Source organism: Protopterus annectens, chromosome 13.part0 (assembly GCF_019279795.1).
Source record: "Protopterus annectens isolate FY-2018-M chromosome 13.part0, PAN1.0, whole genome shotgun sequence".
In the NCBI taxonomy this organism is placed as follows: Eukaryota; Metazoa; Chordata; order Ceratodontiformes; family Protopteridae; genus Protopterus; species Protopterus annectens.
The window spans coordinates 516745547-516771178 of NC_056747.1; the positions used below are offsets into that span (position 1 = coordinate 516745547).

Genomic DNA, 25632 nt, shown 5'->3' on the forward strand with positions numbered 1-25632 from the left:
GTATGATTACAATAACTAGCTGTCAGCAGAATATCTGTCTGAGCTGCAGAGAATGCTGTAGGCAGTCTTAGTTTGAGAGTAGTATAATAGATTAAGCAGCTCCATCCAATTAAGAGATTGAAGTGCAAGACAGTAATGTGTTTGGTTAATGTTGTTACTTGCACACTTTACAATCTTATTATATGATTGTACCAGTTTGGCTAGCTGAGAGGACTGCATGTTTGTCAAAACTAACAAGCCATACAAGAGACTAGGGAGTAGATAGGTTTGAACAATGGTCTTTACATGCATGGTCTGATAGAAGATGTCTAACTGTAAAAACAAGTCCTAGTTTAAAGTTGTTTTTAACAGCATATTGGATATACTGATTGGATCTTAATTTGTTGAAAATTACTATACCCAATAATTTTGGGTTTTGTATTAACTCAATTCTAGTATTATTAAATGATAATACTATAAATCACAGTAGTTTGGTTACTGGATTGTAAAGTGGGGAAATACCATTAGTGTATTTCTCTTTCAATTTAGGAGTAATTTATACTGCTCTAGCCAGTTATCAATTTGTGTTTTGCTACAGAACACTATAGCTACCTCCAATGAAATTATTTAGTTAGAAAATCGAATTAATAGGGGGTCAATGTGTCAGCACGTCTTCATTGGAATTACATTCAACTACTTTAGTACTGATCTGTACATCATGATGACTCTCTCAGTATATCTATGTTTACACAGAAACATTGAGCAATTAACTAGGTGCGGTCCCATTATATGTGCATAGAAATACCAATGTTCTTTGATTTGGAAATTATTGAAGGGTAGTAACGAACTAGATAAAGTGATAGATAATGAACCGTTTTTTTTTTTATTCATAAAACTTTGTTTAATTTTAAGAAATTACTTGAAAAAAATAAGTATATGAAGGATGGAAAGCCCACAATAGGTACAAAAAAGTGTGGAACTTGTAAACAATGTCCCTGGATTTTTAAAGGGGAAAGCATGATTTTAAATAATGACAAAGTCCAAAGTCAGTTTTAAGAATGGAAATTGTGACATGACAGGTATTATTTACATGGCTAAATGTTCTGGGTGCGATAGGTTCTATATAGGCAAAACAGAGAGGGTGTTGAGTAAAAGGATATTCAAGCATAACTATGACATTAGCAAAAAGAATCTTAACAACAACCTGGCTAGACACTCAGACACTTATAGTAATAGTAACAGATTTTTATTTGGAATTATTGAAATTGTTGAAAGGAACCCAGGGAGGGGGATGGTTAAATTTCACTGAGTTTAAAGAAGTAATCTGGCAATTTAGGTTAACTGTGGTTTGACCCCCTGGTCTAAATGACAGCACTGCTTTGCAACCAACACTGAAGCTTAGATCCCTAAAAATGTGAATTTGGTTTTGAATCATTTTAACAGAAGTATTTTTATAGCAGTGCTCTTGGAATTTTAAGATCATGCATGGCCATAGATTTTTTTCTTCTTAAGTAATTTTAAGAAAGTTGAATTGTGAGGTAGTTTTTATTTTTATTTATATTCATCAACATTTTCACATTTTCATTTTTTATTACTACGTTTAAAACATTGCAAAATTTTAAAGGATTTTTAACACTTCATAAGTCAGAAGAGTCATGTTTGAAGCCCTTTTGTAATTCTAGGGAAGCATGGAGTTTAAATAGTGTGTGTTTGTGTTCCTTTAAATTTTAATGACTATTTTTAAGTTCCCACTAATTAATTTAGTGAAGATATAAAGGGAGCGGAAACTGTATACTTGTTATTCTAATGAAGTCTCCAGGGAGAGACGAAAGTGCTTAATCCTGATTATCTATTTATTGATTTTAAAATGTTTAACTAAATACACATTATTTTTAACTTTTCATGCTGCCTCTTCCTTCGTCCACTCATTTGAAGCTTTTAGATTACTAGTTTTGAGTGGAATACCCTATTGTAAAGGTTTGTAGTATTTTAGTTGTAGTAAGCCACTTGTTGCATTTGTAGGAAGCTGCCTGCCACAGTTTTAAGGCAGAAGATTTTTTTTTTTAATTTGTTGATGATGTAAGGCCTTTTTTCTTTCCTCAAGTTAAAGATGAAGCCAGGGCAGCATCAATTTGAGAAAGTGTACAGGTAAACCAGATAAACTAGCTACAGTTCAGTGACTATGGTTTATGTGCCAGTATCACCAGTCACAAGTAAATATTCAAACTGTCCATTAGTTGCCCATGCCCATTGCTTAGGTAAATTTGTTTTCTCTATCTGCAAACTATCTGTGCTCATTCTAGACATAACCTGTTGGCAATATCTCGCTGTTCTTTGCCATTGTTTATTTTTTCAGGCAACTGCAATGCCTTCACATCAGCTGCACTACTTTCTGCAACCCAAATATTAAAGTTACCGCTCCAGAAGTATATACCCGGCAATATTCAGATTAGGCATTGATATGCTTTTCCTAGGTTCGCAAATGCTTGGTAAGGAGTCCACACATTTGAAGGTTATAATTTATGGCCACAAATTTCTGTCATTATTTCATTTCAGATCACGTTTATAAAATTAGTTATTAATAATTAAGTAAATAATATACTATCAACCCTTCATCCTTTCAACACTCACAGTGCATTTTAACTGTCCCTGATTTTGCTGAACGTGATTGAATTTGCCTCATATTTTTGCACTGCTCCTACTAACATTTTTATTTTTCTGTAAAGTCATGAGGATTGCATTCAGCTGATAGTGTTAGGAATTAGACTTTTACATTTATTATTGTTATGTGGACGTAAAGCATGTTGTTCTGTTGACTTTTTTAACTGAACTAGTGCAATTTATCCATTATTGTTGGCTATGTCGGTGATTCTTGAACAAAGGAGTTGAGAGCTCTGCCCAGCATATAAATTACAGCGGGCTTCTATAGTGTCACTGATAAACTTTACTCCTGTTTTATTCAGCAACAGCAGACAATGCTTTACGATACAAAGCATGTGGGTATCTTAGTTATGTAGAAACTACAACCCGAGCTAATGACAATGGCATTATTACCTCCGTTAAGCAAATTACAAAAAAAAATAACTTTATTTATTATAAATACAGATGTATGGATATTATTGGTTTGGATTGGGTCCTTGATATTTCGTGGGGATTACATCCCTGTATGTATCCTTAATCATGCGTATAAGTATCATCTCAAGGGACAAGTAAAATAAACACAAGAGTCACGATGTCAGCGGCTCGTAGGGTTACCACCTGTCCCACTTTGCGAGGGATAGTCCCTCTTTGGGCAGTTGTGTCCTGCAAAAAAAACTAAAAATGGCCTATATCCAGAGATTTTAGAGCAAAATTATTTCCTATATTTGTGCAATAGTTGCATAAAACAGTTACTCTGTATCTGAAACTACTAAATGTTATCAGAAATTGAATAAACATCTAAAATGCTACAAGAATAAGCTTTTATTTAGGCAAAAAAATTATATTATGTCCTTTGTACTGGCCGTGGGTATGTTTTGGCCTGCAAAATCTGATGTTTATACCACAATTGTCCCACTTTGGGCATTTGAAAAGGTGGCAACCCTATAGCGACTTTTCAAAAAGTACAGACGACTGGTGGATAACGATATAATGTATCAGTAAGCCTTGCTTTCTTTTATATGTAATCATTACAAACCGTGCATACAGATTATCTAACAGTAAACTGCTGCATAATCTTGCGCGTGCGTTACAACAGATTAAATTGATGCCGTTGCTTTAATCCAGTAAATGAAACACAAACAAGCGACTCTGGATTATATATGAATGCCGCTTCCTACATCCTGTATAAAGTGCAACCAATGGCTATAGATTATACATAGGTATTCTTTCCCTAATCCTGTATGTAAATTATAGCCAATGGCTGCAGATTATATGTCCCCTTCCCTAATCCTGTATGTAAATTACAGCCAATAGCTGCGGTCGTTTTGCGGGGCTGGGATTACAGTCGGGGCGAATGACTGGCAATTTTACTGCATCTGGGATTATAGAACAAAGAGCGGCTCCCGGACCTTTCCCTCCCCCATTCCGTTGGGGCATTTCGCACAACGGCACCGAGAGCAGTTTTCAGTAAAATACTCCTGTATGTCACTATCGAGTAGATCCGGCATCTGGCACGTTGAATTATTCCGTTTTGTCCCCATTTACCTCTGCTAAAACCCCAGGGCTCGGGACCCCACCACCTTACAAAGAGTTAGGTATTTCAACTCGACGGCGACCAGTCAAAGAGCTGCCCGTTGCTGGGTGCGTCTAGCATCTTCATTCGAGGGGAGACTGTCCCTCTGGTAAGTGTCAGTGTCACCTTGTCCGAGGCTGCCGGCTGTCTCCCGGATCTGCATTCGACATCAGCACGTGACCTGCAGGCCGGGCGGGGATCTTGTTCTCGTTGATCCGGATTATTTTGTAGGGGTGGGGGCGAGGTATCTATGCATAATAAGCACTTTGTAGTGTTGTTATTCGTTACTGTTGCTAAATGTTGTTGCAGAGAATGGGGTTTGAGTGCTGCGCTTCTGAAAGTGAGGACATTAAGAAAACACAAGAAGTGCTGTTTTATTATTTTTTTTTTTCGTCTGGATTGATTGATTCTCTTCCTAACTCCTTTGCCCTACACTTACAGTGTTGAGTTTTAAATCTTACTGCTATAATTTAAGATTAAACAGACTAAAGTTTCACTTTTTTTCAAAGTTCAGAAATGGAATTTACCTACTGCATGTAAAGTAGAGCCACCGCTTCTTATCTGGGTATTGCAATGGATGCGCTCAGTAATTGGTTTTGTCTTAGTAGTGCAGTTGGTTTTGTCATGTTTATTGTTACAGTGTGTGCTGCTTCCTGCTCTTTTAGAGCCCCATATATTGGGTTTATATATGCTCCAGCAATATTAGGCATCTTGGAAAGGAGAGGAAGTAGGAGGTGATGAGCCACACTACCCTGTGGTAGCAGTATATTTCTTTCTTGCATCCACTTTCCTGGCTAAGTAATCTAATTACTGGGTATACTGGTGGGATGTGGAATTGTATCATTACTGTTTTGACAGGTGGCGGTTATTAACACCCAAACCAATTTTCTTTTTTATTTATTGTGTGCAATTACTGTGAATTCAGCAGTGTTTACATTGGTTGGTGTTTAAATAATAGGATATCAAAGATTTGTGTTTGTTCTATGTCACTATTAATATCCATAATTTTCATCTGGATGGAGAATAAAACCCATCAGTAAGAATTTTGCATTTTTCCTTCAGATGTACAATGTTACAGCATTTTATAGGTACTTACATAATTAAATTCCTAAATGAAGTGAAACCCAGATCATGCTTATATACATGTGTGTGGGGTGGGGGGTTGTTTATTTGTAGAAGTTTTGTGTAAAACAGAAATATCCTCTTCTTTTGGCCCACAGCTATGATTGTAAAGACTACAGATAAGTTTCTTAAATATACATCTTTTAGGCTGAGATATACGGTAACCACTCCGGAAGGAATAAGTAACAATACATACAGTCTTGCAATGCCATATTGCAGTTGGCTGTACTGCATATTTTTGCCATGTGAAATCTCATCTGGAGGTACTTCTAAAGCTTTGAACGTGGATTTTGAAGTAATTATATATTTTACTGTGAGGTTGTATGACCTTTGTGTTATATATGTGTGTTCAAGGATGCAGGGGGCTTGGTCCCCTGTAAAACATAGCCTTGAAAGCCATGTTCAAGTTTAGGTTTTGAAATAATGAATTTCCTTGCACATACTTTAGAGCAATTGCTATTACAAAATGACTCATTGTAGTTGCAGAATTGCCTTTTTTAGGTCTGATTTAGATCCTGATACTGTTGTGTAGTATCATCACTGTTCTTGCCATTTATGAACCTGTCCTGTCTGATGAGTTTTGCAAACACTGTATACATACATTCCATTAGTTTGCAAACACTGTATACATACATTCCATTAGTTCTGAAGTGTTGCTTGACATCAGACACCTGAGTAACTGCAAAAACATATTTTGTTTCTTATAATCTGACAAGATGAGTGAATATGTTTATGATAATACAGTTTAAGAAGCAGCAGCTCTGACCCCTTTATTGCTTGGCATTGATTATGGGTGTATCTTGACATCCGTTTGAGTGTGGCACAATGATTTATACTGTCCCCACCATGATATAACACTAGGTTGAGTACGACCAAATAAGGACTTTTACTCAAATTGTTAAAAAGTTTCCATAATGTTTAGGTTCATAATTTTGTAGGTGTGAATTACACTTCTTTAATCCCTGCATCTGCATAATTTTTCTACACCTTGAGATGGCTGTTAATGTATAGCTGCTTAACTGAAATACTCTTGTGCTCATGTATATTACTTGAGTATTAATTTGTTTTTCTCTTTGCAGTTTGCATCTGTTTCCCTTATTCCTCCGTAAGCTTCTCTCTGTTCTCTGGTAACTTGATCTTTGCTAGCCCTTTCAAGTCATTCATACTACTGTTTTCCCATATTTTCTTCTCCCTTTTGTCTATCATAATTTTAAAATCCAGTTTTAATCCATTTTTTTTCCATTCAGTAGCTACTGTCTGAATGTGTAATATCTGTGCTTCTTTAAAGATTTTATGTTCGATCTGTAATCCAGTCCCTAGTATTTTTTTTCTTTTCAATAAGTTGAGAATGCCGTTATCTTTCCTTTATTCTGCCTCCTTAGGCTAGTCACTGTAGAGGCATGATCAATGACCGTTTTCTGGTGAGTATTAAATCTTTCAGTCACATATATATGCTCCTGTGATATGTACTTTCTATCCAGTCTGGTCCAATTGGTATGTTTTGGGGAATGGTGTTTTGTCTGGTCTCCTGGTGATGCTTGATCAGCATCCTCCATGTCAAAGACTTTTATGTCATTCTTTAAAAACTTCCATTCTTTGGTTATAATGTCCACCCTAGCCCCCAACACACAGAGACACGCACACACACCATTCTGGGTACAAACTATATTCCAGTCCCTTACTTTGTTGCACATTTCTTTCCTAAAATTCTCCTAAGCTCTAGCATATTTCTGTTAGGGGTAATAATGACATATGCCAAATTAGTATCTTTCCCATACAATATCCTTTTGTTACTACATAGCTTCCAGGATATATTTTGTTTTCCCACTATTACTATTGGTGCCACCCTCTCACTCAATACTTCCAGGATATATTTTGTTTTCCCACTATTACTATTGGTGCCACCCTCTCACTCAATATTTTAATATTGTTACCCCCTTTTTCTTTGATGTTCTTCTGAATATCCTCACTGGAATCCATTCTTTATCAAGTTAGTATGTTCTAGTTTGCCTAACTGTGTCTTCTGTAACATTATGCCCACCCTACATTTTTTTATGTAAGTTAATACTTTCCCTTCCTTTTTTTTTGCAAACCCTCTAAGGCCATTTATATTCCATATCATTCTCCATAATGCAGCCATTTGTAGTAACTATAAATATTTTACCCTTCTAATATGTCTCACCTGTTTGCTATATATTTTCTCATTTAATAGCTTGCATATGCATGTGGTTATCAGGCAGGTATGTTACAAAATTGCAACTCAACATATCTTTTTAAGTTTGTGTTTTCAAAAAGAATTGTAACATAATATCTCATTTTAACATGTTACATTTTCCATACAAAAACATTTCGCTAAATTTTCCCTGTATCCAGATAACAGTTAACAAACACCCAGTATTGTATACTTAAAAATACAAACATGCATGCAGATAAAGCTTTACTTTCTAATGCTTAAAATTGTTTCCTAACAACATTCAACAAGAGTACAGCTAATTGCAGTTGATACTGAAGTGTTACACTATCTTAAATCAAAACATTTTGTTAGCTTTTTATTGTATTTTATTTCTTTCACTAGTTAAGTTGCATATTTGTATTTATTTAAATGCTCATTGCTATGCCTCTCACATTTCTCTTGAAAATGTTAGCCTCAACAAGCCATCTAGACATCTCTTAATTGAATTCCTAGAACTCTGGGATATTCTTTTTCACATCTGTGTGCGGTCTATTGTATACAATTTGATTTTAAAACTTCCAAACAATGAAAGAAACATGTTTTGTGCTGTTACATCCGTGTGACTACTGAAGGTGTTTCTGCAGATACATCCTACTGATGCCTTTAGCGGTCACATATTTCTTGTTCATATTTGAATTTCAAATTAACAATTTCAAAACTGTGCTACATACAAATTATTAAAAGAGGCATCTTAAAGTTTGCACAGTGGCAAACAACTTTGTTGATATTTGATCTCCGAGTAGTGCAGGTAAAGAAGTATTCATTGTTGTTCATGTAATATTTATTTGGGCCTACCTGAAAATATCAAAACACCACATCATCAAAGACAAAGTCATCGAGACGACATCTTCATAATATTGAAAACCTCGAATGTCCGGATCATTGGAAACAAACCCTGGGAAAACTCGGCCACCATGGTGAACATAGCCCTTTCCCCACTATAGTGTGATCTCGATGTTGGTATATTTAGGGTGGGGGTGAGGGGCAAAGCCTCCCACTCTGGAAGGTTTTACTTGCTTCGTTGTTTGTTTTTTTTTGTCCTGGTGGCCAAGTGGTTCTTTTCCTGGGGATGGCTTTTGGAGGTCCGGGTGTTCGATGTTTTAAAGTTTCAAAGATGTCATCTTGATGATTTTGTCTTCAAAGATGTGATATTTTGAAGTAGACCCATTTATTTATATTGTTGTAAATGTCATGCTTTTGTAAATATCTTGACATCCAAGGAGCACAGAACTGCTTAGCCTCATATGAAAGCTTTCAGCTGATGAACAAAGTGCTGATGACAGTATGTGTGTAACTTGAGGGTTTGCTGATATATTGTAAGTTGTTTTCAAAATATTACAAACTTACTGGTATGTTTACTATGACTTATAAAATTCAGTTTAAATCCAAGAGCCTAAAGAATGCTACCACTATAAAAACAGAGTCTTCTGAAGAGTTCCCCATTTACACTTCTTTAGAAACACCTATGTTTCCAACTATATATATACATTTGTCTGAAATGTGAGTGCATAAATTGAGTCTATCAAAAAGCTTAGGCTGCACCCATTGAAATTTACTGTGCAAACTTCCAGACCCCCACTGGAGGGAATGAGTTAAGTACTCCACATTATTGCTGCTCCCCCAGCAATTACACTAACACTATATATATAGTTAGACTGCGCTTTTTGATTCTACTATATTCTACATTTTAAGTCTTAGACTTCCAGACAATAAAGGAAACATTTCTTACTTCCCATTTGTCATGCATTAATGTGGATGCATCTTTGTGACTTTACTAAAACTTGCACATTCTAAACATAAAACTTCAAATAATAAGACATTCCTTACTTCCCATTTGTCATGCTTTTAACCTGTTCATTTTTTCCCTTTTATTCAGTTAGTTTCTCAATTTCTTGCAAGCTATTTTCACACTTTCTGTACAAATTGGAATTGATACTTTTTCTCTTCTCCCATTTGTCCATATAGTTTACACTATTTGGTAGTACATTCAGAAACTCAGAAACTTCTTGTGTATTTTTTTGGCATTCCTTTCACAAATTTATTTATGCTTTTCAATTCTCCCATTTATTCACCCAGTGGGAGTTATACTAGTTTGTTACATTCACTTTGCCACTGGTCTTTATTCAGTATTTCTAATTCAGTCTTTGCTGGTAATGGATACAAATCCAGACTCACTTCTGAATTAATTTAGTCAGCTTTTGTGCTTCCTCCTGTCAATCTAGTATTTTGTTCTAGAAGACTGAAATAGGTTTAAGTAGCACATTCCCACCCAGACCACAAACCCAACCTTCCTTTGACAGAAGGTTGATCAGAACTGTTCTCTTCTGCTGGTGGTCTATTACTTTCAATAGGAAAAATAGTGCCGATACACCTGATAAACACTCCGTTTCCAAATTCCAAGAATATAACAACCAAGTCCAAAAGTAAAGGAAGCGGAGTGAAGCAGGATAGGTAAAATAAATATAATTTATTCTCAAACAACCAAAAGAATTAAAAAATAGATAAGCGCTTTCGCTTTGTAAGCTTCATCAGATCTAAACACAGAGACATGACATTTCAAACTAAATATATACTAATTAAAACTCTGTAAACCAATCAAATTCATGTACTAATAAAGATCTTAAAGTACTACTACATATATATATACCAGATATCAATTTCACTATCTTAAAAGCTTATCAAGTGATACTATATACTATGATATATAAAAAAAGTGTATAGAATATATATATGTACATTTCTTAGAGCTTGTGTTAGAGAATAATCTGTTCATGTTTAGAGACATCATATATAGACAACAGGATGGGGTGGCTATGGGGATCCCCTGTGCGAACAGTTATGCCTGTTTTTTTTGTTTTACACGCTGGTGTTGTGCTCTATACGCTGGACGTTACCTTTGGTTTTACAGTTATGCCAACATGTTTTTGGCATACTGGGAGGAGAACACCCTTTTCCATGTTACTGAATTCAAAGAACATGTGGTGTTTTATCGACATTTCGTTGATGATCTCTTTGTTCTATGGAATGGCAGTAGACAACAATTAGATCTGTTGTTTTCTATAATGAATAGTTTAACTGAGTTTCTTAAATTCACTATGAAGAGCTCAAGTTCTAGGATAGATTTCCTAGATCTATATATAGAGAAATTACCATGTGGATTAATAAATACGGGGTGTACCGAAAACCATGTCATTGTAACACGCTTTTACTGAGATCTAGCATGCATCCAACTTACATATTTAGAAACATTATTAAAGGTCAGGGAGTCAGGGCTTCCAGACTGAACCCTACAGATATAGGATTCACAGAAGAATTAGCCTAAGGTTAAAGCTACTGGATAGAGGCGATAAAGACTCAGAGGTCAATGAGCATTTGGAAATTGTCCAAAGTCTATGGCCTGATTTAGCAGCTCCTTATTTTGGACCGGTTAAGACCAATGATAGAACTGGAACATCTCCTAAGCAGTCTTTTGTTAAAATTCCAGCATTTTTTACATCAGACCATATGGACATTAAAGACATTATTAGTAAACACTGGTCCATTTTGCAAGTAGATGATGGCATTAAGAGGATAGTTGGTGAGCAACCCCATTTTCTGTTTAGAAATAAGAGAAATTTGAAGAGAATGTTATGTTATCCAAAATCCAAAGAAATGACCTTTGGTAATGATAATACCAGACCATGTGGACAGTGCAATGTTTGCACTTATATAGATACTAGCACAAGGTTTTTTCATCCTGATCTGGAAAGAGAGTTTAGGACACCAACTGATGCCAATTGTATGACATCTAATTTAGTATATCTGGCTATATGCCAGATATGCTCTTCTTTCTATGTGGGCAAGACCAACAGACCTTTCAGAGATAGGATACGAGAACATATTATCATATCAGAAAAGGTCTAGTACATAATACTTTAGCTAAACATATTATGTAACATGGTGATACGCATAGGTTTCTGTTTAGAGCCTTAGAGGTAATAATCCCTAGTGCACGAGAGGGTGATATCAGGAATTATACTGAGTGCAGGAAGAGTAATTGGATAATAATGTTAAGAGCAGATAGAGGTATGGGACTTAATGAAAGAGTCTCCATTAAGCCCCTGTTAAGAAAGCGTAGGAACATTAAGTGATTATATATAAAATTGTGTGTACATTATCCATGCAGGGTTAAATAAGATCAGTTCTTTGCATATAGAGTATTTGCATAGGTACATATTTATAATCTATAAATTATGCTTTTATTATTGTGTTTATGATATTTATTATTTTGGCATTTTATTATACAGTTTTCATATTTTCACATATATATATATATATATATATATATATATATATATTCTATACAGTTTTTTATATATCATAGAACCGTATTTTAGTATCGCTTGATAAGCTTTTAAGATAGTGAAATTGATATCTGGTATATATGTAGTAGTACTTTAAGATCTTTATTAGTACATGAATTTGATTGGTTTACAGAGTTTTAATTAGTATATATTTAGTTTGAAATGTCATGTCTCTGTGTTAAGATCTGATGAAGCTTACAAAGCGAAAGCGCTTATCTATTTTTTAATTCTTTTGGTTGTTTGAGAATAAATTATTTTTACCTATCCTGCTTCACTTCGCTTCCTTTACTTTTGGACTTAGTTGGTCTATTACTTTGCGGCACAATTTTTTTTTATTTCCTTCAGGGCTTGTTCCACCTCCAGAAAAATTTTGCTTACATTTTTTGCAAAAAAAAAAATCTTTATGCACCTCAATCTAGCAGTTTGAGATAAATACATGTTCAGTCTCTTTTGCCAGTCTTTGCTCTATTCGACCTGCTGATAATTCAAGCGCATGAATTGCACCAGTATAGTGTGTGTGTGTTCATAAGATTGGTATTAGTACAGACTCTGCTGCCTGGTTTAAAAACTTCCTCATCAACAGACATTTCAAAGTTAAAATAGGATTCTTCCAATTAGAATCTGCACCTGTTAACAAAGGTGTATCACAAGGATCCATTCTAGGCTCCCTCCCCTTCTCCATATTAATTAACAAACTTCCCTGTGACCTCCCCTTCTCCCACTTATCCTCTATGCTGATGACACGGTCATTTACAGATTGGGTTACTGCCACTCCAGCATTCAGTGCCAACTCCAGTCAGACTTACATGAGCTCCACCAATGTCTCGTAAACTATCAAGGCCAACACTGTGCTTTTTGGAACGCCACATGACTCTAACTATTTTTGACTTGTACAACTATTCCATAGAAACAACCTTCAGCTTCAATTACCCAGGATTATGGCTTGATCAGTCACTAAACTTAAATTTTCACTTGGACAAAGTGAGAGGCAAAATAAACTTTGTCTTTTGGGCCAAAAGATCTTCCATTTTTTATCCCAACCCACCAGAGCAACCATTGGCAAAGAGTTCTCCTTTATCAACTTGAATATCTGCTTCCCATTTTCACTTCTGCCTCCAAGAAAATATTGCTATACTGCACACTATCTCTAACACCTTCTGCCAATACATTACAAACTCGTCTCTCTGTGAGCATCATTGTATTACACTAGTAAAAGCCAAATAGCTACTCCTAAAACAAAGGTCCAACCTACTTTTAGGATCCCAACTTTACAAACTACTCCAGCTCCACACGTTTATTCCCCTTGCAGCTAGACTTCATAAAAAGAACCTCCTCATACGACCTGAGACAGTACTCACAAGCTACACCAACTCTGACTGAAACAGTACTCACAAGCTACACCAACTCTCATTACCCCTAGAACCAAACTTCAGAACACTGTGCATGCTTTGTCCTCTCAGGCACCTCCTCTTTGGCAAACTTTGCCCTTTGACATAAAGGAAATGATCACTTATTCCAAATTCAGACTGCAACTCAAAAAGCACTTCTTCATCCAAGGCAAATGCTGCTGCGTCATCATAGGACATAAAACTTAACATATCTCCTTTCCAAGTATTTTATCCTCTCTCAAGATTTACTGACGACTGACCCATTTTAGAAACTAATGCATATATTGCACATTACTCTCTGCTTGATTGTACAACGCACTGTTCTCGTTCACTAGAATGTTTATGTACATGGGTTTTTTTTTCTGTGTAATCTAAACTACTTTGTTATTGCTTAGATTTTTGTATTTTTTGTTTGTGAAATGTTTTGTATTTCACCCTGGCTGAGCCTGAAATTGGTCAATATTGATCAGTACACTACCCCTATAAAAATAATAAATAAATATATGTATGTATGTATTACATCGAACTACAAAAATTCGGGCACAAAATATCGATCTTCAAAAGACTGACAAACCAAAACAAAATACATCTTTTTCTTTTTTGCAGGAAGGAAGCTCTCCTGCTCCCCCACACTCCCTGCTAAATGTATTTACCAACTGCAAGATTGCAGTACAGTGGGGAAATGGGCAAATGTCCCACTCTCTGCTGTAACACGATCTTGCTCAGGAAGAGTTGGTACAGTTCAATCAGCTGATTTTTCAATCATCTGTACCGATTTTTCCCTGCTTTGATGAAAAGCCTCTTTGATGTAAGGTCAATAAGGCTGGTAATCCATAGAGACATACACACATTTATGTAGGCTCCATTTGTTTGGTTGATATCTGTTTTATCAAGTGCATTTGGGTGACTGTTCAGATAGTCAACTGGTGTACAAGACAGTGCAGTTTTCAAAGTTGTGGAATATTCCCTTTCACTATTTCTGTGCAGTCTCTAAGTTTGTGTGTGTGTGTGTGTGTGTGTGTGTGTGTGTGTGTGTGTGTGTGTGTGTATGGGTCTAGGACTGTTGAGCAAAAGCTCGCTTCACCGAAACCAAAATGGGCGAGCACACTTTCGCAAATGTGTGCTTTCACCTAAAATGCAATTTCGTTGAAGTGAGCTCAAAAAAAAAAATGACAGAATGGTTGTTGCTGAGATCGCAGTACAGTGGGGATAAGGGAATATTCCCGTTTCCCCACTGTAGTGTGATCTCAGAGTAAGAATATAAAAGTAGGGGGATGGGGGGCATAGCCCCCCACATGAGGGGTGCGGGGGGGGGGCTTGCCCCCCTGCATAAACGTGTTTACTATTTTTTTGCAGACTTTCGTGAACGTGCTTTTTTGGTAAAAAAGTACTTTCGCGGAAGTGTGCTCGACCGTTTCAGTTTCGTTGAAATGTGTTATCGGTAATTAGTCCTAGATCCATATATATATATATATATATGTGTGTATGTATGTGTGTGTGTATATATATATATATATATATATATATATATATATATATATATATATATATATATAATGTGTGTGTGTGTAATTAGTGGAGGTATTTAAGGCTTGCATGAGCACAGGTTGCTTTTCTGTGCATGCTTAGTAGCACATTAGTAGCACATTGATGTTTCTGTTTTTGAGATAATGTGGTTTACTTTTATATTTGTTTTTGTAGATCAAACAAACATAGATAGAGAGATGCAAACCAAAGGGTAAAAAGTTCACACAGACAAACCATTTAGTAAAAAAGCTACTAAGACACAGCCAAGCTAGTCTTCACTGTGTAATACCTTAAACATCCTGTAGTAGAAGCCCATTGGATATATGAAAACGAACCATTAAAGATATACCAGTGTTTTAGCTACATGGATTTTTACTTTTATTATTCTTTACTGGAGCATTCAGGCCATTAAAGCCAAAACCCAACTAGCTGTAGACATGCTGTGTTTGCCCTTTTTGCTCTATATGTGTACACAATATATGTGTACATACACACACACACACACACACACACACACACACACGTATACACGATACATATATATGTATATGTGTGTGTGTATGTATGTGTATATATATATATATATATATATATATATATATATATAAATTTTATTATTATATTTTTTATAAATTTGTTAATTAAGTAAGCCCAATGGACATAAGTTGCCCTTTTCAGGGGTGACCCAGGAGCACAGGTTGGTTAAGTGACTTGTTCAAAATCACACAGCAGACATACAAAGATGGAAAGACTCAAACCTTGTACCTGTGGCTACAGGAAGCAGTTTAGTAGCTCAGAGCATCAATCCTCTGCACTGACTTGCAGTCACACATCAATTTTAATTTATTTTTTGGATACTCAGACTTTGCATATTGCTACAGAAATAGCAGTTGTGACTCCATGGGCTGGATATTTGTCACCTTTTCGATGGTGCTTTCTACTGCACATTTAGTTGGATCTTCAGCTCTACTGCAACTGTGGTTCATTCAATCCTGAATTCTTAGTTTACCCCTTACTGTCTGTTTGCATACATAGTCAAGTCTAGAAGCCCCATTCCTTTTATTTGTCTGTTACTGACTAAACATTGGAAGCATTTTATAGTCCTTATTTGCTGCTCATTTTTTTTGTTAAACAAGATACACCTTTATTGAATTGTCACTTATTACATAGACAATCATACATTTATATAAATGAAAACAAAGAATATTGACATGTTTTCAGTTGTAAACCTTCTATACAGTTATTGTTAACTGAACATTGCATAGCTCATTGAATTCAGTTGTAAACCTTCGATACAGTTATTGTTACCAGAACATTGCATAGCTCATTGAATTCCTTCTTCTTTCGGCTTTTCCTGGTTAGGGGTCGCCACAGCGGATCACCTATCAGCTCATGATTGGCAGTGGAGTTTTACTGTGTTGAGTTGCCATCCCAGCGCCCAACCTTCTACAGAAGGCACACACATGCACGCACTCACACCTAGGACCAATTTAGAGTGTCCAATCCACCTACAGCATGTCTTTGGGATGTGGGAGGAAACCCATGTGACCACAGTGAGGACATGCAGACTCTGCACAGAAGGCACCCCAGCCGAGGATTGAACCAGAGAACCTATTGCTGTGAGGCAGCAATGCTAACCACTGCACCACCATGGCTGCTCCAGCTCATTCCTTCCCTTAAAACTCTTTCTTTCCTCTTGCAAAACATTATTCTGCATGTATTGTTCTCACAGTTCCCTTTTTTCTAAGTAATTTGCTCCTACCCTTTTATAAGGATCCTACTTCCAGTGCTTTTATCTCTGTTACTATATTCACTACTTCTAAAATGGTCGGTTCAGACTTTGATTTCCATTTTCTAGTAACTGTTTTTTGGCAGCCACCAAAATTAAACTGATGAAGGCCTTACTATGTGTAGGCAATTCTGATTTTGTAACACAGCTGAAAAAAAAGAAACATTTGTTTAGTTACTCCAGTTTGCTCACCCAATTTTTCTGACAAAGTAGTCTGAGGGAATTCATAATGTCAGCCAAGTTATTACACTCCCAAAAAATATGTTCCCAGTTACCTCTTTCTTCCCCATCACATCTCCGACATTTGCAATCTACCTGAGGAAAATTTCTTTGGAGTCTGCTTGGGGTATAAAAAGAATATTTAAAGACTTCCAAGCAAAAATCCAAAATCTTCTAGTACAGACATGTCCAACCTGCGGCCGTCAGAGCTCTTCCATGCGACCCTCAGAGCTCTTCCATGCGGCCCTCGACCTCTAACTGCAACATTGATGTACGCATGCCCTAAAACACTTTTTTGTTTTGTGTTTTTTGCTCCCGTGACCTGTAGCTCTAACGTCTGTGTGTGCATGTGCCAAAGCACCCTTCTAGTTTTGTTTTTGCACCAAAAAAGGGTCAGTGTGTTTACGCCATTATTTTGCACCAAAGAATCAGTGTGAGTTCTTGCTGAAGAGGGACTCGTGTATGGATTTGCCACCGTTGCCTTTGAAAGGGACAGCACTTACCTGTGTTAATAGGCAAGTATGGAGTGAGTGAGTGAGTGCATCCATGAAAGCAGAATGTGTGAGTGAAAGTAGAAGAAGAGTGTGTGTGTATGTGTGCATGACAGAGAGAGACACATGCACAAAGAGGCTAACTGTGATCAGTCTACCTACTGAACACAAACAAGTTAGCTCACAAATATATCGTACATTAAAAGTACACTTTCATTAAATTGCGGCTTTCCTGACGGATAATGTTATATTGAATATGAAATCATACCTCTCAACTGTATGGATTTTCAAAGAATGTCTGGATTTTTACCTCATGTTCCAAGTTGTGTCTTTTGCTTATGAAATAAAAGTAGTCATCCAAGGTAATGCAGTTCCAGGGAGTAAGAATGAGACAGCAGCCTAGGGTTAATGGGTCAGAAGTGGATTGACTGTGTGGGATTGTAGCATATAAAGTTGTATTGTTTTTTTCTGACAAACTAAACAGCACCCAGTACTGTTTTGTCATTGGTGGGTTCTAAGCAGTGGCATATTGGACAACAGTAAGCATAGCTTTGGTAGATCATCAATACTGGCAAATCAGGTGGGCACAATGTCATTTTTTTTAAATGTTGGGGGTTTTGGTGTGTATGTGTGTGTTTGTGTTGGGAGTGCTGCAATAGTAGATCATTAAAGACAAGAGACTTACGGACTGTGGAGAATATGTTTCAAAACCTGATACTTGGGTACTAGGCATGCCAAAAGTAGATTTTGTAAGACATAGCTTCTTGCCATTTACAGTGGATGGATATTTACATTTAATGGACAATGCTAGCAGTAGTAGTGTGGGCCTGGGGGGTTCTGAAGGATGCCAAGTCTACCACTGCCAGTGTCTTGTAAAGTGACATGGAAATGGAAATTGGGATGTTACTGAAGTGGGCTTAGAAATATAGTTTAATTAAACAAAGTGCACTTGCAATTTACAGGCCATAATTTAATTTATTTCAGGTTGTCCAGATCTTGGTAGATTGTATATCATTAGACTTAATTAGGGATAGTTGTCATTCTGGGGAAATAAGCAGCCCTAGTTTCAGTGAAAGCTCTGTGGTTGTTTGCAGGTAGGAAGTTGCATGATGTTGATGCAATGTGATTTATTTATTATTTTTAATGCATTTGTCATTTCAAAGCATGGTTTTCTTTGTTGCAAAAGAAGGCAGGACTGAATGAGCCATATAATGCTTAACTTACAATGATGGGATAGAAAGATTATAAGTGATGTATAATGTTTGCAGCTACAGTTGTTTCAATGGTGTCTGTGATGCATAACTATTTTTGGGCCGGTGTCCCACTTTTATTTTTCGCTTTGTCCAGATTTCTTGCTCTACGGTTGAGGGATATGGCTCCATACTAAATCAGAAGGTTGTATTTACATTGGAAGACTTTTCAGTATAATTATGAGAAACAGAGCCTTTTTAATATCTCTGCTTATTTCCAATATAAACTGCCATGTAACCTTGCAAATAACTTTCTTATTAAGCTACTTTAATTCTTTTGGAATTGACAGGTATGCTTTACTGGTTCAGATATAAGTAATCAATTTAACAGTTTTAAAGATGTTTTCCAAAAATAAATAGATACTAAATAAAAAAAAAAATAATCCTCTCTGCACTTTGAGCTATTGACAAAGTCTGGGATTTTGTTTTTTTTTTTCAAAAGCAAAGGTACAGTTTAGTAAACTCTCAGGCTGTGAATAACTTTTGCACAAATTAAAATGTCTGAATGTCAAATGGCTTTAGATTGGAGGGAAGTTATATGTTTACTCCAGTATGTAATATGATCTTAGAGAGTTTATGGCTTTTATTATTGATTTACTTTTTGCTGAGCAGTTGTTTGTTGATTTATTGATGGTGGGAAATTGCATGGATGAGTCCATCTCTATTATGATTTTTTTTCAGATATTTTGACTTCCAGACAATTTCATTCAGTAAGTGTGTGTCATGTGATTACTGAGGTTGCCTATTTTACAAGTAGGGGCTGTGTGTGTGTGTGTAAGAGAGAGAGAGATTTAATATGTATACTGAATATATTTTTGCAATCTGCGCTGGTGCAGCATTAGCGTTGTTGCCTCACAGCAAGAGGTTCTCCCCTTCGATTCTTGGCTGGAGTGCAGGGAGTGCCTTCTGTGTGGGGTCTGCATGTCCTCCCCGCGGTTGGATGCGTAAATGGGCGTGCCTTCGTTGAAGGTTGGATGTCGAGCTGGCACCTCGTGTTCGTGAAAATCTACTGCCAATCATTAGCAGACCGGAGTTCCACTGAGGCAACCCCTAACCGGGAAAAGCTGAAAGACAAACTACAACAACAACTGAATATATTTTTGCAAATGGAATCCTTAGTTAAAGAGGCCCCTCTTCTTGGGCAAGTAGATTTGAGTAACCAATATTAGATCTTACCCATCCAGCTAGGAAAGGTTAGTATGTGGATTTTCCATCTGGTTTGATGAAGGCTATGCTACTTACTCAAGGAGTACATTTATGGCTATCCATCCAGCCATCCAGTTGTGTTGCTGAACTACATTGTTTGATAATGAGAGAAGCTTTCTACATAAGTTGAAGGTTTTTGTGTCAAGAACCTGTCCATACAAAGTGGCTTGTTTATGTTGCAGTGAAGGCTGTAGTCTTTGTAGTGAGAATTTTAATTATAACCACTATTTCTGGGGTAGAGGAAGTCTCTTAAAGCAGGATCTTTCTTAGCCTGGAAAGCAAGCCAGTGATGAAATTTATAGGGGCCAGTGAGAGACGGAGGAAAGCAAGAAGTTTTTTAGTTTGTTTGCATAACTAAGTGAACTTAGTCCTTTGATCTTTTTTGTCAGAAATGGTTGTAGTCTTATTTTTGGCAGGGTGTTTTGCTGAGGCACAAGCCAAAAGGGGCATTGCACTCAATAATGGCTCTTGTAAAGGAAGAATACAGGGATGTTATGACCTCCTTGTCCCTGGATGAGATATCCTTACTAATGAAGTGGGGCATGTAAAAAGCTTTCCATACAACAGAGACAACATGGTGGTCAAAAGTCAGGTTTCTATTAACCTGGGTGCCCAAGCACCTCATGACTGATTGTGTGCTTACAATATTGTTATTAATGTGATAATTTGTGGGGACATCACGCTCCTCAAAGGGGATGATGATGCATTTTTTGGCATTTAGCTTGAGGCCATGTTTCTGGCAGCAGTTATTTGTTTGGGTGAGACCCCCTTGTAGCTTATTCAGAATTGTTTTATTAAGTCAGTAATGTGAATTCTTTACTTTATCGCAAATTTGTTGGCTTATTCTTGTGGATTATAGTATACCACAGTGGTACGGCGGTAACGTTGTTACCTCACAGCAAGAGGTTCTCCCGTTCGATTCTCGGTTTGGCTTGGGAGTGCCTTCTGTGTGGAGTCTGCATGTCCTCCCCGCGGTTGGGTAGCGTTCGAAAGACATGCATGCGTAAATGGGTGTGCCTTCATTGAAGGTTGGCCATCGAGCTGGCACCTCGGCGTTTCGTAAAAATCTACTGCCAGTCATTAGCGGACCGGAGTTCCGCTGTGGTGACCCCTTACTGGGAAAAGCCGAAAGACAAACAACAACATAGTATTGTAGGACTGCTAATGTTGACATTTTATGTAGTTGGACTGCTGGAGTGGTTTTCCAAGTGAGAACTGCTAGTGCTGTAGTGAATATTTGTTTACTTATAAAAAAATATATTAACTAAGATGCTAGAGTTAACTGTTGGATTAGAGAATTAGAATGAAAATTAGAATTATAAGGCAAATATTAGGCATTTATTCATTGTTCAAATGCACCTAAAGTACAGCCAGGAGGTTGACATTGGTCTCCTGCGGCAGCAAAAGAGTTATCTATATGATATATATGCGGCCGCAAGACCATTTCTGTTCACTCAATGCGGCCCCGGCAAGCCAAAAGGTTGGACACCCCTGTTCTAGTATTTGTTGCATATTTGGAAATTATACTTGTATCCTCCCATTGTTTCTTTGTGAATTGCTTATCCAACCTCTCTTCCCAATCCTTTCTTACCTCCTCTGATTGATTCCTGTCATTATCATAAAATATTTATATGCCCTACTAATTATCCCTTTTCATCAGCAGCTTTTGTTCAAGATTCTACTAAAAACTCTACCAGTGCTGGTCTTTCAGCCCAATTCCTTTCTCTTTGCAATACTTTGCCTTCCCTATCAGGGATTGATATCAATCTGTTGCCTGCAGTCCAGATGTATTCTTGGCATCTTCCTGTTATATTACCTTTCATTCTCTAATTTATTTACTCCCCAATACATTGGTTCTTTTGCCAGTTTCTCCAGTAAATTCCAGCCCCCTTCTTGCCTATTCTCTGTAACCCTAATTGCGATCATCCCTATCAGCAGAATCTCCTTTCTCCATTTCCATGTTGGCTTAGTTCTTACAATACTTTCTGCTACTTTCTGAATATAATATTCTGCATGATTATTGTTATACTCCTGAAGGACCTGCATCCCAAATCCCTCTGGTTCAAAATCATCCCTTAGCAATTGAATTGTAGCTTTCTGCTTGTGTTGTATATTGGAGCCTTAACTGTATAGCTCTGAAATACCCCTTCAGATCAGGTAATCCCAAACCACCTTGTTCTGTTGGAAGGTTCAGCTTATCCTATTTGACTCTTGCCATATTTCCTCCCAGATAAAATCCTTCAGCTCTTTATTAATTGCTATCTATATCTTCTCCTCCAGTTGACCAGAAATGTCCCTGACCTGTGTATAAAACTATAGAGACTAAAAACATTTTCATTGTTTATATCATGGTATCCAAAATCATAAAACAGAGTTTCCAGTTCCTTAGTTTTTGTATGTATCCCACACATCCTTAGCTGCTATAACAAACTCTTTTAACTCCTACCCGTAAGCACTTCATTTTATCATGTCCCAGTAAATATGGATGCTGCTGAACCAATTTGTGTGTGGATAGATAGTTTACAGCTGTTGTCTTTGTTTTATCTTCCTTAATTTTGTATTCCAAAATAACTTGAAAGTGTCTCGGATTGCCCACAGCAGTGAAATATCATTTTCTGGTTTTATTGCTTACAAAATAATATCCTCTGCAAATCAAGACAACTTTTTTGACTACCATACCAATTATATCCATTATATCGTTAATTTATGAGTCCCTTCTTTTCTTTGCCAGTGATTATAAATATATAGCAAATAAAGGGGGGCGAGAGGACACTCTTGCCTGGTTTCTCTGTTCAAACAGAATTTATCAGAGACGAACCTGCCATAACTTTAATTTTCAACTCTGAACCCTTATATTTCCTCCTAATTAACCTTATTATTATATTGGGGAATGCAAATGCTTCCATTGCCCTACTCATGAAATCCCAGCTTATTCTGTCAAATGCATCAAGACTCACCAGCAACAGTGGTATTTTCTTACTTTCTGCTTCTTTCTAGATCATCATTGTTCTGCTAATGTTTTCAGTTGTTTGTCTACCCTCCACAAAACAGCATTAATCCATATATATCAATGTTGGCATCACCTCTGCCATTCTTTTAGCCATTATAGACGTAAACACTTTATAATCCACTAATATGGCAGGGAGCTCACTTTTCTCATTATGTAGCAACAAGGTAGAATTCACTACCTCACAGCATCAGAATCAATACAAACCAGTTCAAAAAGATTCTTAAAAATGATCTTAATGACACCTGGCTTTGTTCATGTACTGCTCCAGGCTAACTAGTTTTAATAGCTTCTGGTCATACTTTTTTCTTCCCTGACCACCTCATAATCTGTGCTCTCTCTCATGTCTAGATAATCTCTAACCTCATCTTTTTCCATCCAATTTCCCCCCTACAAACCCTTCCTCAACTTACTTTGAGAAACTACAATGTCTACACTACAATAATGAATTATATTAGATGATTGTATAATACAAATGTCAGCTATAATGGCATAGTTCTGGTGTACTGTAAGTCTTGTATATTTTTTGTATAATTTCTTATATAAGTATTGTATGTTTTGTATAATCTTTGTATGTGGAGCTTTTCTCCCCGGGCCTCCGCTGGAAATGGGTCTTATCCCAGTCGGACTTTCCCAGTAAACAAATGTAAGATAAATAAATAATCATGATTTAGAATTGAAATGGGCCTATATGAAGCTGGACCTGATAGAGCTTTACTGTCTTTTAGTATTACAGCTACCACAGCTTTCTATAAGGATGTTGATCCATCTCCTCCTTTTAAAATATGGTTAAACAGAACTTTCCAGATCTTTATCGCTTTCTTTCCTCCTAGCTTCCAAACTTCCACAGGAATACTATCTATTCCTGGAGACTTTCCTGTAGACTGGTTATCATACCTCTCAACCTGGAAACATCAAAAATCTGGACAAGGCCCATGAAAAATGGGTACAAATCTGTACGCTGATTAACGTGACATTTGCATACTTAATTAAGTAACCCCACCCACTTCAATGGGATTGTGGGATATCAACTTTCAAACGCAAACTGAAGAACAGACGACCAAAATATGACACCAGATTATGCAACCTTATTGTTTTAACAGAACCTGGGTGAGGACCCATTGTAGTCTCCTCTTAAAAAAGACAAACTGACTCCCTGTGAAATTTCAAGCAACCTTTCTGCTCTGCACCTTTGTACACAAATTAGTCATTTAATGCAAGTACCCACTACTTTACTCTAAGTTACCAGGTAAGAACCCTCCACCTGCAACTCTGAACAAACAATAAACTGCTGAAAGCTTCACAGACCTCCCTATGAATCTGCCATAAGCCAGAAAGCATTTAGCTGCACAGGCCAAACACTGCAGTGCTGTGAAAGTAAATTGGGGAATATTCCCTGTCTGAAATAAAATGCAGCTGTTACAGACATTAAGCTGTAGCATTAGTCCATCTTCTCTGTGACATGCAGTTAAGTAAAATATGAATATTTACTCAAAACAACACATCTCTTTACATGAAGAAGAAAGCTTTTCTGCAGTGATAATTATGTAAATATTAGTAACAGCATGGATAAAAACTCCAGTAGTCTGTCTAATGATTGTAAACTATGCAAAAGGTTTGGCTGTTAAATACCTTTGTGAGTAAACACTGAGCAAAAGTTCCCAGTTAGTTTGGTTTAATTCAAGAAAGAAAGAGCAGGGCCAAACTCAGAAAAAAGGTAAGATGTATTGTTGCCATGAGTGACAGAGAGATGCTGTTTTATAAACCAAATAAAAAAATAAAAACAATGTGCAAAGGACATGCATGCAGCATTGCCGAATGTCAGCAAACATAAAAAGCCAATTTCCTCTCAGCTTTCTTCACATCACTGACCTTCAGTAAAAAGGAAGCAGCATCATACACTAACTGGATTCCAGACATTGAGCCCTTCAGCCTCCATTTGCCATCTGTGTGAGTTTAAGCAAAGCATTTAATCGGACAGCGTTTCCAAGTCATCTCTGAAAAGACAACCCAGAACACTTGTTCATAGCCAAAAAACCGAGAAGCTTACATCTAGCAGTTTTACCAAGTTAACAAAGGGATTAAAAATGTCCATTGAATGAGTATGGTGTATTTTCTTCTGTTCTTCAGGTTTATAAATGTGCATCATTTGTGTTCATTTGCATACATTTTTTTTGTATTGCTGACCAAGTTTTTCCAGCTAGGAAGTACCCATCTACAATAGAGACCCAGGGAGAAAAATAAAGCCCCATTTTACATATATGACAAAAATATTGTACAAACCTACAGTTCAGCTTCAATATATATGCTTTGGGCTGCACTGCTTACAGTTATCAGGTGTATTTCATAGCACAAATAATTTTAGGGTCCACTGCTTTAAACATGAAAGCAACATGGCTAAATGATGTAATAGCAATATGGTCTGAAATAGTTATTGGATATGTATCAAAACTTTCAATTACATGTACAGGTTCTGAGGAAATGTACTTTTTGTCTAGCTTAGCCCAGTTTTTGTACCTTGAGGAATAATAGATAAATTCTGTATGAGCTTCTGCTATTGAATTCACATCTTCCATATCAAATATTTTCATAAATTTCTTCAAAAAATCTACCCTATTTTGTTATATTTTCCCTTCTAGGTGCCAGATGCATCCTTACTGTTGCAAATCAAATTCCAGTCACTGTCTGTAAGCAATATTCCCTGTTGAAAGCTGATTATTTCTCCCAGAATTTTCTTAAGCTGCATTGTAACAGTTTTAGGTGAAATATAAGTACATGCCAGTGTAATCCTCCTGCCCTGCCGTTAGCCCCTTACTATTACAAATCTACCATTTTTATCTTTTTTTTTTTTCGTTTTCTATCACT

The 25632-nt window shown here is 36.7% G+C and overlaps 1 protein-coding gene across 1 annotated transcript in view; it reads left to right on the forward strand.

Annotated features, from left to right (window-relative positions):
* Nucleotides 1-3966: 3966 nt before the first annotated feature.
* The window catches only part of GTF2IRD1 (GTF2I repeat domain containing 1), a gene marked incomplete in the record, with an annotated part of 795304 nt that continues 773638 nt past the window's right edge, over nt 3967-25632 (forward strand). Inside the window, 1 exon segment of the mRNA XM_044054146.1 lies at nt 3967-4301.